General features: G+C 49.5%; 1 non-coding gene across 1 annotated transcript; it reads left to right on the top strand.

Annotated features, from left to right (window-relative positions):
* The first annotated feature begins 7660 nt into the window (after positions 1-7660).
* Positions 7661-7753, top strand: TRNAI-UAU (transfer RNA isoleucine (anticodon UAU)). Its single transcript is given in 2 exon segments — positions 7661-7698; positions 7718-7753. It is a non-coding gene; the product is annotated as a tRNA-Ile (tRNA).
* The last annotated feature ends 4666 nt before the right edge of the window (positions 7754-12419 follow it).

Raw genomic sequence — 12419 nt, 5'->3', positions numbered from 1 at the left:
ATTGTGGGGAACCCTTCATAGGCTCAACTGCTGGGTCAGAGGGCGGCAGCTGCATTCAGGAAATACGACTTGGGCTTCAAAGGGAGTGTGATATATTACAGCTGGGAAGAGGAGCCATTAACATCCATCTCCCTCCTGCGTATGTCAGTGTGATCTTAAATAGAAAGCGGCCCAGTGAGGAAGTGACTGTCTTGGAAGGAGAACTGCAGAAACAGCCTCAGGGTTCATAGTTGGACCACAAGCTAAATATGAATCAACAGGATGATGCTGTAGTCAAAAAAAGCAAACATGATTCTGGGATGTGTTAACAGAAGAGTTGTGAGCAAGACATGAGAAGTCATTCTTCCGCTCTACTCAGTGCTCATTAAGCCTCAATTGGAGTACTGTGTCCAGTTCTGGGCATGACGTTTTTAGAAATATGTGGAAAAATTGGAGAAGGTCCAGAGAAGAGCAATGAGAATGATGAAAGGTCTAAAGAACGTGAGCTATGAGGGAAGACTGAAAGAATTGGGCCATTTTAGTTGAGACAAAAGAAGACTTAGAGGTGACATGATAGAGGTTTTCAAGTACCTCAAAGAATGTTACAAGGAAGAGGGAGAAAAATCACATTTCTTGGCCTCTGAGGATAGAACAAGGAGCAATGCGCTGAAACTGAAGAAAGGGAGGTTTAGCGTAGACCTTCGGAAAAACTTCCTAACTGTCAGGGTGGTTAAACACTGGAATAAGTTACCTCGGGAGGTTGTGCCATCTCCATCACTGGAGATATTTAAGAGCTAGACACCTATCCGAAATGGTCTAGAGAGGGCTTGGTCCTGCCGAGAAGGCAGGAAATTTAGACTCAATGACCTCTTGAGGTCTCCTCCAGTCCTAGTGTTCTTTGAAGAAATTTATGAAATCCTCAATGCACAGGAAATGTTAAGAATTGTGTTGGATGGTTTTTGCTGCAATAAGCTGTGGGTTTCGGAGGCACCAGCTATTGGCAGAGACAAGGTTGGTTGCTGCTAAATGGACATTACAGTCGCTCAACAAGGGAGTTACAATCTTTTGACTCACTTGCATGAGGCCACCCTAGGAGAATGGCTCAACTTTGCCTGCAGACTCTGCAATGCCCCCGGACCTGCCTGGGCTAGTGTTCCCCAAAGACATAGGAAGTGAGGGGAGAAAAGCCAAACACAGGCCCAGGTTTCTCTTTCTTCATCACCACCTTTATTGCAAGCAACAAAGATGCTCAGGAGACTGAAACAGAAGAGGCTGGGACAAGTTTAAGGGAGCAACCTGGTTGTCAATGTGTTGTTACCTGATTAATACGTAGCTCAGTGGTGCAAAGGTTGCTGCGTGTTACTCAGAAATCTTGGACAGAGTGTGCCAATGAGGTGTCCGTGGGGTGCTGATGAGTCACTGGTGGTGATCGCGCTGTGTGTGCAAGGACGTGTTTTGTATCGGAGGGGATGAGCTTTGGCTCTGGACACGTCTTTCAGTGGGTTTGAATCTGAGTAGCACCAGGGAGATATTTGTCCAGCCAGTTGTACAAGGACTGTTGAAGTTGGGTAGAAGGACTTGGCTGCCAGGGGGTCTTGGGAGTTCCCTGTCTACATCTGAGCCACTTCCCTGGGAACGTTCATACTGGTGCACAGAGCAGAGGCAGGGTCAGGGCTCCACCGGCTGCTGCTGCTCCCCCTCCATCTCCCGCCTGCACAGGGAATGGCAGTGTAAGGAGTCACTGCTGGAGGCTTTTCACTTCCACTCTGCCTGGGCGGGTTCGTGGGCAATGGGATGGGTGTGGATCAGTGCCTTGGAGCGGCAGGGAACACAGAGCCGTGTGCATCCCTGGGGAGCTGCACACATACATCCCCTCAATCACCCAGACTACGCACCTCCAGCTCTCTCCCGCATCCCCTCCTGCCAAGACTCCCACAGCTGGTGCGTGAGAGGTGAGAGCCTCTTGCCTCCTTTGCCAGCCAGAGGCATCAGTGATTCCTGGCCCCTTTTCCCACCCAGAAGGCTGTGCGGGTGGCTGCTGAGGGAGTGCCCGAGGCAGGCTCTTGGGGTGCTCGGCAGCTGTGCTTGGCCCTGAGGGGAGAGAGACGAGGCTCCCACTTCACTCTGCCGTTGGCACACCTGGCTCTGCACTCTCTCAGACCAGAGGTGACTCAGGCTTGGGGAGCATGGTCGCGCTCTCCTGGCAAGGCCTGAGACGGGGGTGAAATTATTACATTGTCAGATGAAGAGACAAATCATTGCCACAACTCCTCTGTTTGCACCAAATCTTGTGCAAGTGGGTCAGGGAAGGTACGTATCAAAAACTGATGATTTGCTGCATTTTTTTCCACTCCTCACAGGCACGTCTCATTTTTGGATTTGAAGTTCTGAGTTTTGGCTGCGAACAAGAACGTCAAATGTTTGCTTCTGGGAGACTTCCGACGGCTTGGCCAAACTCTTTGCAAAGCTTGCTGGTCGAGTGACTGACAATGCGCTTTAATAGGTGCCAGTCCACTTCTGAGGTTTTTGCTGTGAACATTGAGCGGAGCATGTAAGCAATGGCTGCTACCGACAAAGGACTGTGTCACGCGTGGACAGGTAACTTGTTTATGTGAGAGACTTCTTGGAATCTAGTTTCACAGATGAAAACAATGCAGTTCCCTCCACACGAGCTAGAGAGCTGAGGAGAAAGCCTTGCGGGTGCCTCCACTTTGGTCTTTATTCCAGCTCCTCTCTTGTGGAACTGAACTGAGCTCCACAGGCCTTCTGAGCCACGCTAAGAGAGGAGGAGGTCAGAGACTTGTTTTCTCAAGCTGGCAGTTTACTCTGTCTGTGCTACTAGCCTGCATTGAAATCTTTGCAATTAGGGTCTGTAATTTGATGGCTCTAATCACTTGACTGTCAATGTTTTGTCCTTTTCTTATTTCTGAAGAAACCTTTCACTTTTGGATTATAAAGATTTGGCACAGCGTGCTCTTTTGGGTGAGAAGCTGAGAGGGAAGGCTGCTTCCAGTAATGTGGGAGCTCACACAAAGGTACTCAGTAGCAGACTTAACAGCACCATCCCTGGGTGGGCTTCAATCACCATCTTTCCAGTTAACAGCCACAGGGAAACCCCATGAGCTGCAAAGCCACTTGTCAGCAGAATACTCGCCTTCTGTCAGCATCAGTGCAGGATACTCACCAGACTGCATGCTGGGTAGCCCCAACTCAGCTGAGCAGAGTGGTAGAGCAGAAGTGTTCTGTACCCATAACCCAGAGGTTGATGAGTGAAAACCATTCTCTGCTAACTGTATACAAGACTCCCTACTGATGGGGCCCAAGACCCAGAGCCGTGTAACCTAAGCTGGCGAACTTGATGCGTGATTGCCCCTCCTTCCTCTTAGTGGGCTGCAAAAGGCTTTTAACGCACATGGTCTGCGGACATAGGTACTCTGGCTAAATGCGCTTGCCTCCTGAGGCCTTCTGGGGTGTGCCCATTGAACCAGAGCAGCCCCTGGAATAGATGCAGAGGGAGCACACGGCTCTCAGTGTCAGTGGGATGTGCAAGGAAAGCGCATCTCATTTTACCTGTCCTTGGTCTGTGTGTATGTTGCTTTGGTAAGAACGGTGGGAAGAAACAGTAGGCGGAGTGAAACCAGTGGAATGTGGCCACCCTGCGCGTGGGCGATGATAAACAGAAGGTCTGATGGGATGCACATGTGGAACCCCAAGGACCGGCACGTGAGCGACGGGACACAGATTGTTAAGCATTGGTCTAGGCCGTGAAGGGGTGTGGCTGCCTGCCCAGAAGTCAAGCACAAGTGTGAGGGATGAAGGCCTCCTGTCTCCTCAGCCGTTATGAAGCACGAGTGCTTCCTCATCCCCTTTTCCCACTCAGGAGCGTGAGGTGGCTTCCAGGACAGGACAGACCTGGCCAGGCTCAGGCACGGCTGCTGCGTTAGCTCTGTGGTTGGATTGAGAACACAGGCAGAGCTGACAGCGCGGTCACTGGAACGGCCTGGCCCAGGGCTTTTGGCGCAGGGCTGGGAGCATCTCACCAGGGAAGAACTTTCCCTTCCAGTTCACAAAGGCTCCATTGTCCTCGGAGAGCGCAGAGAGCACATACAGCATCCCCCGTATGCTCTCATCCACTGGCAGTAGGGCCTGGTGGGGGGAAGTAGAGCGAGGGGGGAGCCTGCTCTGGGAGTGACCCAGGACACCAGGGGCCCAGAGGCAGAGCCTAGTTAAGCCCTTGACCCAGCTGGAGTCTCTTCAAATTTCTCCTCCCCTGAGTGGTGTGAATTTGCTTGTGCGTCGCGAGGCAGAGGGCAGTGCAATACACAGCTGATGTGTGACACCTCAGCTTCACCCTGGTGCACAGAACACAACTCCTGTGGTGGGAGTGCGGCCAAGGGTCTGAGGGGGGAGGGGGTCTGGGTTGTGGCAGAGGCTTGGGGTGCAGCAGTGTGAGGGCTCTGCCTGGGAGTTCGGGCTTTAGGAAGGTGGTGGAAAATTGGGATTTGGGCTGCCAGAAGGGAGCTCCGGGTGCGGAAGATGCCGAGGACTCAGGGGGAGCAGCTCTGCCGTCCGCTTGGAGCCTCATCAGTAATTATAAAGAAGTAGGCGCGAGTACGACGAGCTCCTCATTTCCTTCCTCTCCCCTGGATACATGGAGCTCATTGATAGGCCCAGGGAGCTGATGTGGAAAGACATGAAGCTACAGAGTGCTGAGGGGCCACTCAGCTGGTGAAGGGTTATTTCCTCTCCTCTCTGGGCAGGTGGGGATGGAAGTGAAGAGAAGAAAATCCTCTTCTCCTCGCTGAGGGCGATGGAAATATCAATTTCTCCTCTCTAGGGCAGGGAAGAAGAGACTTTTCCTGCCTGAGACCAGGATCCCAAAGGAAACAGAGAGAGAGAGCAGAGAACTGGCTGGGTGTCTCTTGGGATCATGATTCCACCTGTGTCAAATATTCCAAATAGCTCTCTTGAAATTGGGGCTCTGCAGCCAGGGAATAGAGCCTTGCTCAAAATAAGCCAAAGTCCATCCAATAGGTCTATGTCAGAATAGTCTCTATTGTTTGCAGATGCTGTATGTCAAAGCAGCTGAGCAGTAGTTTGAAATCCATGTTGTGTGGAGCTGCGCTGCATCAGATTCAGCAGTTCTGGCATTGCTTATTCAGGACTAACGTTGCTGTGCAGACACAGCCTTTGTGTGCCTGAGCCAGAAGTACAGGCAGCTGCAAGGACACTGTGGCCTCCGGAATGGGATTGGTGGGTCAGGATGCTCAAACAGGCAGAGGGGAATTAGCTGAATGGGTAGAGCACTTCCTCTGCATGCAAGAGCAGTGTGATTAATGCCCACGTTCTGCAGTGGAACTGGTGTCCTTATTCCTTCTTTTCCAAAGCAGTGTCAGGACAGGAGCTAAGTTTCTCCAGTGCCCCCTCCCTCTTCCTGCTTGCTTGCCCCCCAGCAAAAGAAGCCCATTTGGGGCAGAAAGCTGCTGGGACCCGGCCCTCCTGGGCCTTACAGATTTCTGTTCAAAACAAAGGTTCATCTGCGTCACTTTCTCCTTCCAGAAAACTCGGGCTGAATTCCTGTTTCCCTGGGGTGTGGAAATGGGTCCCTCGCAGCTCCTGCAGCAGAGCAGGTTTGCAGTCTGGCTTTGGGGGCAGGCAGCTGTTAGAAGCACAATACTGATGGGAAATTCTAGGCACCAGGGATCCAAGCTGATTAGAACCTTCAGAAGCCCAGTGACCAGAACCTGCTGTGCTGGGTGCCAGGCCGGCTTTGTGCGCAAAGGGGGGAGTGTTAATGCCCCAGGAAGATGAAAGAAAGAAAAGGGCTGGTTGCCCTCTCCTTGCTGAGCAGCTGCACAGGAGCACCTGGGCAGGGAAAACAATCCCTTTGCCTCACACCAGCCAACCAAGCACAATCTTTCTGAGCCTTGTGCTGTTGAGGATGGATGTTTAACAAGGAGCCCCTTTGTCCTACACCTCATTTTACACCGAGAGATGCTGAGCAACAGTAATTGTCAGTGATTTTCTCCAAGTGCCACAGGGAGTCTGGAGCAGGGCTGGGAATTAAACCTCCATCCTTTTAGTGCCTTACCCACAGCAACTGTGTGGAACAGTGTTAGCCGATGGTCTGGTGAGATACCACGTGTCCCCTCACTTCATCCAAGTCTTTAACTACTAGGACAGGCCGTCCCTTCGCAGCGGGCAGCCAGGAGTGGCTGACGGATGCCCCAAGGATTTATCACCCAAGTCTTTCACTGCTAGGATGGAAAGTCCCTTCGCAGCGGGCAGCCAGAGAGGCTGAAGGGTGCCCCAAAGGTTGTACTGAGAGCCTCCTTCACCCGAGTCTTTGATTGCTAGGACAGACAGTCCCTTCGCAGAGGGCAGCCAGGGAGGCTGACAGGTGCTCCAAGAGTCTGTCCCAAGGAGGCGGCACGACCCAGTGCTCACCTCTCAGTGTGCCTCACCAGTGACCATGCTAATGCAGCCGAAAACCAGCTGGGTTCTTTTATTTGTGTTCCGTTTGCACAGTAACAGGAGGAGTCAGGTTAAAACTTAAGCAGTTACTATTTATTTGATAAAAAAGCTTAACTCTTACGGTTACAAGGCTTAGATTTTCACTTCTTAGTTACAAGTAGCGAGCATATAACAAAAGTACTTTAATTCATAGATCTGTTATTAAATGACCGCAAAAGCAAAACACATAGCAGGTCTTATTCTCACCACTGTGTTACCTGTCTTGGCGTGGCCAGCGTCTGTCACTCAATCCCTCGGGAAGAAGAGAACGAGGATGGAGTCCCCTGGGAGGCAAAGACCTTCCTGACTGGCAGGTATAGGTAGTTAGGGCTCAATTAGAGGGGGCTGCCGGCCCCTTCTTTATACCACTTGGGTCATGTTCACTCTTCCTTATCTTAAAGATGCCAATTGTGTTAGATCGTCTCGTGATGCCAGTTCTCACAAGGAGTTTCAAGGGCTTAATTCACACCTGTGAGGTGGAGATAATTTAGACATTCTTTTCCTATGGACGTGAGATTCCTCTCCTGGGACGATGTGCAGGCGTATCAGTCACCGGTACAAGTCAAGGGCAGCCCGAGGCCCTGGTCGTCTGCTAGCCCGTTTATCTTTTGTTGTCTGGTTTTAGCCCATTCAGGGTCATGATGAGGCAGGACATCTGTGCTCTGAGGCATCAAAGACCGTGCTTGAGATTGGCGCATCTGTGCTCTCAGGCATTCCAAGACTGGGTTGTTTCCTTTGGTCCTTTGTGCTCTGGAGCACCTCAGAGGGGCAGGATAGAGGAGAGCAGGGGAATTCTGTCTGGCTACAAACAGCAGAAGCATTAGCTGGAGTTGGAGGAGAGGCAGCCAAGGGGGCTGAGCAGGGGTAAGTGGGGATGGGTCCCAAGCTGCCAGTGTTGTGGGGAAACTGGACTCAAACTGCTGCCCTGGTGTTAAGAGGGGGAGGATACTGATGCCATGTCACAGCCTTGGAGAGGGTTTGTGATCTGCCCCAGACTGGCCCCGCAGACAGGCTCCGCTGTGTGACTCCCCTGCTGGGTCCCAAGGCCATAGTGGCGTTCGGCAACATGGATGTGGTGGAGGTGAGGGGCTGTGACCTGTCCAAACAGGCCCTGGGGCTGAAATATGACCTGACCCCTAAGTCATATGGGCCACCCCCCAAAAACATGGCTCCTGTGGCGCAATGGGTTAGCGCACAGTACTTATAGAGCAGTACTGCAATAGACATGCTGAGGTTGTGAGTTCAAGCCTCACCTGGAGCATGGCTTCTCCAAAAAAAAAAAAAAAAAAGAGACTTACCTGGAAGACTCTGAATCAGAAAACATGAGGACTGGAAGGGACCTCAAGAGGCCATCAGGTCCAGGCAGCTGCCCTTGTGGCAGGACCAAATACTGTCTATAGACCATCCCAGATAGAAATCTATCTAACCTATTCTCAAATATCTCCAGCGATGGAGATTCCACAACCTCCCCAGGCAATTTGTTCCACTGTGTGATCACCCTGACAGTTAGGAACTTTTTCCTAATGTCCAACCTAAACCTCCCTTGCTGCAGTTTAGTCCATTGCCTCCTGTTCTAGCCTCAGATGCCAAAAAGAACAAGGTTTCTCCCTCCTCCTTATGACACCCATTTAGATACCTGAAAACCACTATCAAGTTCCCCCTCAGTCTTCTCTTTTCCAAACTAAACAAGCCCAATTCTTTCAGCCTTTCTTCATAGGTCACATTCTCTCGACCTTTAATTATTCTTGTCACTCTTTTCTGGACCCTCTCTAATTTCTCCACATCTTTCTTGAAGTGCGGTGCCCAGAACTGGACACAATACTCCAGCTGAGGCCTAACCAGCGCAGAATAGAGCGGAAGAATAACTTCTCGTGTCTTTTTCACAACATACCTGTTAATGTATCCCAGAATCATGTTTGCTTTTTTTGGAACAGCATCACACTCTTGACTCATATTTAGCTTGTGGTCCACTATAATCCCTAGATCCCTTTCTGCTGTAGTCATTCCGAGACAGTCTCTCCCCATTCTAAATGTGTGAAACTGATTGTTCCTTTCCAAGTGGAGCACTTTGCATTTGTCCTTATTAAACTTCGTCCTGTTTACCTCAGACCATTTCACCAATTTATCCAGATCATTTTGAATTATGACCCTGTCCCCCAAAGTAGTCGCAACCCCTCCCAGCTTGGTATCATCTGCAAACTTAATAAGCGTATTTTCTATGCCAATATCTAAATTGTTGATGAAGATGTTGAACAAAACCAGTCCGAAAACAGACCCCTGCAGAACCCCACTTGTTATACTTTTCCAGAAGGCTTGAGAACCATTAAGAACTACTCTCTGAGTACGGTTATCTGGCCAGTTATGCACCCACCTTATAGTAGTCTCATCTAAATTGTATTTGCCTGTTTTTTTTAATAAGAATATCATGCGAGACCATATCAAAAGCTTTACTAAAGTCTAAGTATACCACATCTACCACTTCTCCCGATCCACAAGGCTCGTTGTCTTATCAAAGAAAGCAATCAGATTGGTTTGACATGATTTGTTCTTTACAAATCCATGCTGGCTGTTCCCTATCACCTTACCACCTTCCAAGTGTTTGCAGATGATTTCTTTAATTATCTGCTCCATTATTTTTCCTGGCACAGAAGGTGAGCTGACTGGCCTGTAGTTTTCTGGGTTATTCTTATTCCCCTTTTTATAGATCGGCACTATATTTGCCCTTTCCCAGTCTTCTGGAATCTCTCCTGTCTCCCATGATTTTCCAAAGATGATAGCTAATGGTCAGATACCTTCTCTATCAGCTCCTTGAGTGTCCTGGGATGCATTTCATCAGGCCCTTGTAACTTGCAGACATCTAATTTTCTAAGTGATTTTTAAATTTTTCTTTTTTCATTTCAACTTCTTACCCGACCCCTTTCCCACTTGCGTTCACTATGTTGGGCCTTCATTCAGCTGATTTCTCAGTGAAGACCAAACCAAAGAAGTCATTGAGCATCTCTGCCATTTCCAAGTTCCCTGTTACTGTTTCTTCCTCCTCGCTGAGCAATGGCCCTACCCTGTCCCTTGGCTTCCTCTTCTTTCTAAAATATTTATAAAAAGCCTTCTTGTTTCCCTTTATTCCTGTAGCTCATTTTAGCTCATTTTGTGCCTCAGCCTTTCTTGCTTCTGCATTCTTGTGTCATTTGCCTCTATTCACCCTTGGGAATTTCTCCTTGTTTCCATTTTTCATGTGATTCCTTTTTTATGTGAGATCATGCAAGATCTCCTGGTTAAGCCAAGCTGGTCTTTTGCCATATTTCCTACGCAGCGGGATAGCTGCTTTTGGGCCCTTAATAATATCCCTATGAAAAACTGCCAACTCTCCTCAGCTGTTTTTCCCCTCACTTTTGAATCCCATGGGACCTGACCTACCAGCTCTCTGAGTTTTCCTGAATCTGCCCTCCTCAAATCCATTATCTCTATTTTGCTTTTTTCTCCTCTTTCCTTCCTTAGCGTTGTGAACTCTATGATTTCATGATCACTTTCCCCCAAGCTGCCTTCCACTCGCAAGTTCTTGACCAATTCCTCCCTTTTTGGGAAAATCAAATCTAGAACAGCTTCCCCCCAGAAGGGCTTATCTGGGATTTGAACCCAGGATCACACCCACCTGGAGGAATAATCACACCCCTAGACCAACAAGCTAGCTTTCAAGGATCATCACACACACTCACAGCCTTCCACGCTCACACATTTACCCAGATGAATTCCCAATGCTGGTACTGACAGCTCTGTGGGAAAGTTTACAATGGATTTCAACTACATGTGTCTTCAACCCCATGTTTATATTTTCATAAGCTGTGACATATTAATATAGTAGAAGCTCTATTATCTATCACTCACAGGGCAAGCTAGATAATCAAATGCGCCAGATAGAAGACTTACCTACCCTAAATGCAAACCCAGCCACACCTGCCAGATGAGCTGATGTCCTTCAGTAGATTTTCTCCTACTTCTTTATAATCACTGAAGAGACTCCAAGCAGATGGAAGAACACTGTCCCACACACAAAGGAAATCTGCCTGCCTGAGTGATGGTAGCTCTGTGAGTGGGAGAAGCAAGGTCAGTGGACAAGCTGTGTTGTGCAGCTGGGCAGAGAAAGTTTAATCAACCCCCATTTCAAAAACTACTCTAGGCTGGAACAGAAAAAGGAGCCTGGGGAAGAAGAGGTTGTCCAACAGGGACCTGAAGATTAGTGATTCAAGCAAGAGTGAAATGTGGGTGTAGGCCAGTGGTAGAGTGTTTGATTTCAGATGAAGTGATCTTCTTTCTAATCCATGCTCCCCTTTTAAAAGGCAGCCACTTGTATGACAAGAGTTGTCTCACCTTAACCACCATACTCTGGATTTCTATAGTGTGGGGATCCTGAAAATGGAGATGAACCCATAACATTTGCCAGTGCCAATGCAGATAAACCTAGCAAACCCCTCCCTCTGTTGAAACCTGGCTACACAGGGAAACTGACAGCTGATACTGATATCAGGAATTTTGGGTCTCATTTCTGTAAAGAGGTTCTCATTCAGAGTCTATCAAATATTTCACTTCCAGCAGGAAAGGTCTCTGCACACTTTGTAAATATGTGTGGAGAGAGGACGTTAATTACTCTGGGAATTCACAGCCAAGGCCATTATGTCCTCCCTCAGCTAGATATTCATACACAAGCACTACCAAGTTCCCCAGTCTCTGCATTTCTGTTAATTCTCTGCAGGCTGGTTATTGTAAAAACAAAATTGACCCTTTTCATCCTTCTGGGGGCTTCAGAGAAATGTCACCTTACAGCCAGGTGGAGCCAGCAGCAAGACGGGCTGGGCTCAATGTCTCAGGAAGAAGAGTGGTAGAAATGGGGCAGGAAGGAGTTTCCTGAGAGGTGAAACAGCTGGAGGGTGGCATGGAGTGCAGGGTGCCAGCCTGTCAAGAGTCACAGGTGCCCCAAGAAGTTCCATTTGGTAGGTCCTGGGGTGTAAACAGCAGGAGTCTGATCTCTGCAATCTGAGTTCAAATCTCAGTGGCCTCCTTGTTGGTTGTGTTGTTGCTGTACATCTCTGTCTCCCCAAAGCTTGGGCTTCTTTATCCACAGGTGCACCTGAGGAAGTGTTTTTTCCTCCTACTGGATGAGTGAGGCCCACTGGAGCTAGACAGGTCTCTGGCTGGGCTGATTTACCAACATGGCTACAATAAGTTGGGACCCTGGAACTTACCAGTCTGTGTAGAGATACATGAGCACTGAGGAGCTGTGTCTACACGTGCACGCTACTTCAAAGTAGCGGCACTAACTTCGAAATAGCGCCCGTCGCGGCTACACGCGTCGGGCGCTATTTCGAAGTTAACTTCGACGTTAGGCGGCGAGACGTCGAAGTCACTAACCTCATGAGGGGATCGGAATAGCGCCCTGCTTCGACGTTCAACGTCGAAGTAGGGACCGTGGAGACGATCTGCGTCCCGCAACGTCGAAATTGCCGTGTCCTCCATGGCGGCCATCAGCTGGGGGGTTGAGAGATGCTCTCTCTCCAGCCCCTGCGGGGCTCTATGGTCACCGTGGGCAGCAGCCCTTAGCCCAGGGCTTCTGGCTGCTGCTGCGGCAGCTGGGGATCTATGCTGCATGCACATGGTCTGCAACCAGTTGTCGGCTCTGTGGCTCTTGTGTTGTTTAGTGCAACTGTGTCTGGGAGGGGCCCTTTAAGGGAGCGGCTTGCTGTTGAGTCCGCCCTGTGACCCTGTCTGCAGCTGTGCCTGGCACCCTTATTTCGATGTGTGCTACTTTGGCGTGCAGACGTTCCCTCGCAGCGCCTATTTCGATGTGGTGCCGCGCAACGTCGAAGTTGAACATCGACGTTGCCAGCCCTGGAGGACGTGTAGACGTTATTCATCGAAATAGCCTATTTCAATGT

Source organism: Carettochelys insculpta, chromosome 19 (genome assembly GCF_033958435.1).
Source record: "Carettochelys insculpta isolate YL-2023 chromosome 19, ASM3395843v1, whole genome shotgun sequence".
Lineage (NCBI taxonomy): Eukaryota > Metazoa > Chordata > Testudines > Carettochelyidae > Carettochelys > Carettochelys insculpta.
The sequence above is the reverse complement of the archived record's forward strand: the minus strand, read 5'-3'. Positions and strand labels throughout refer to the sequence as shown.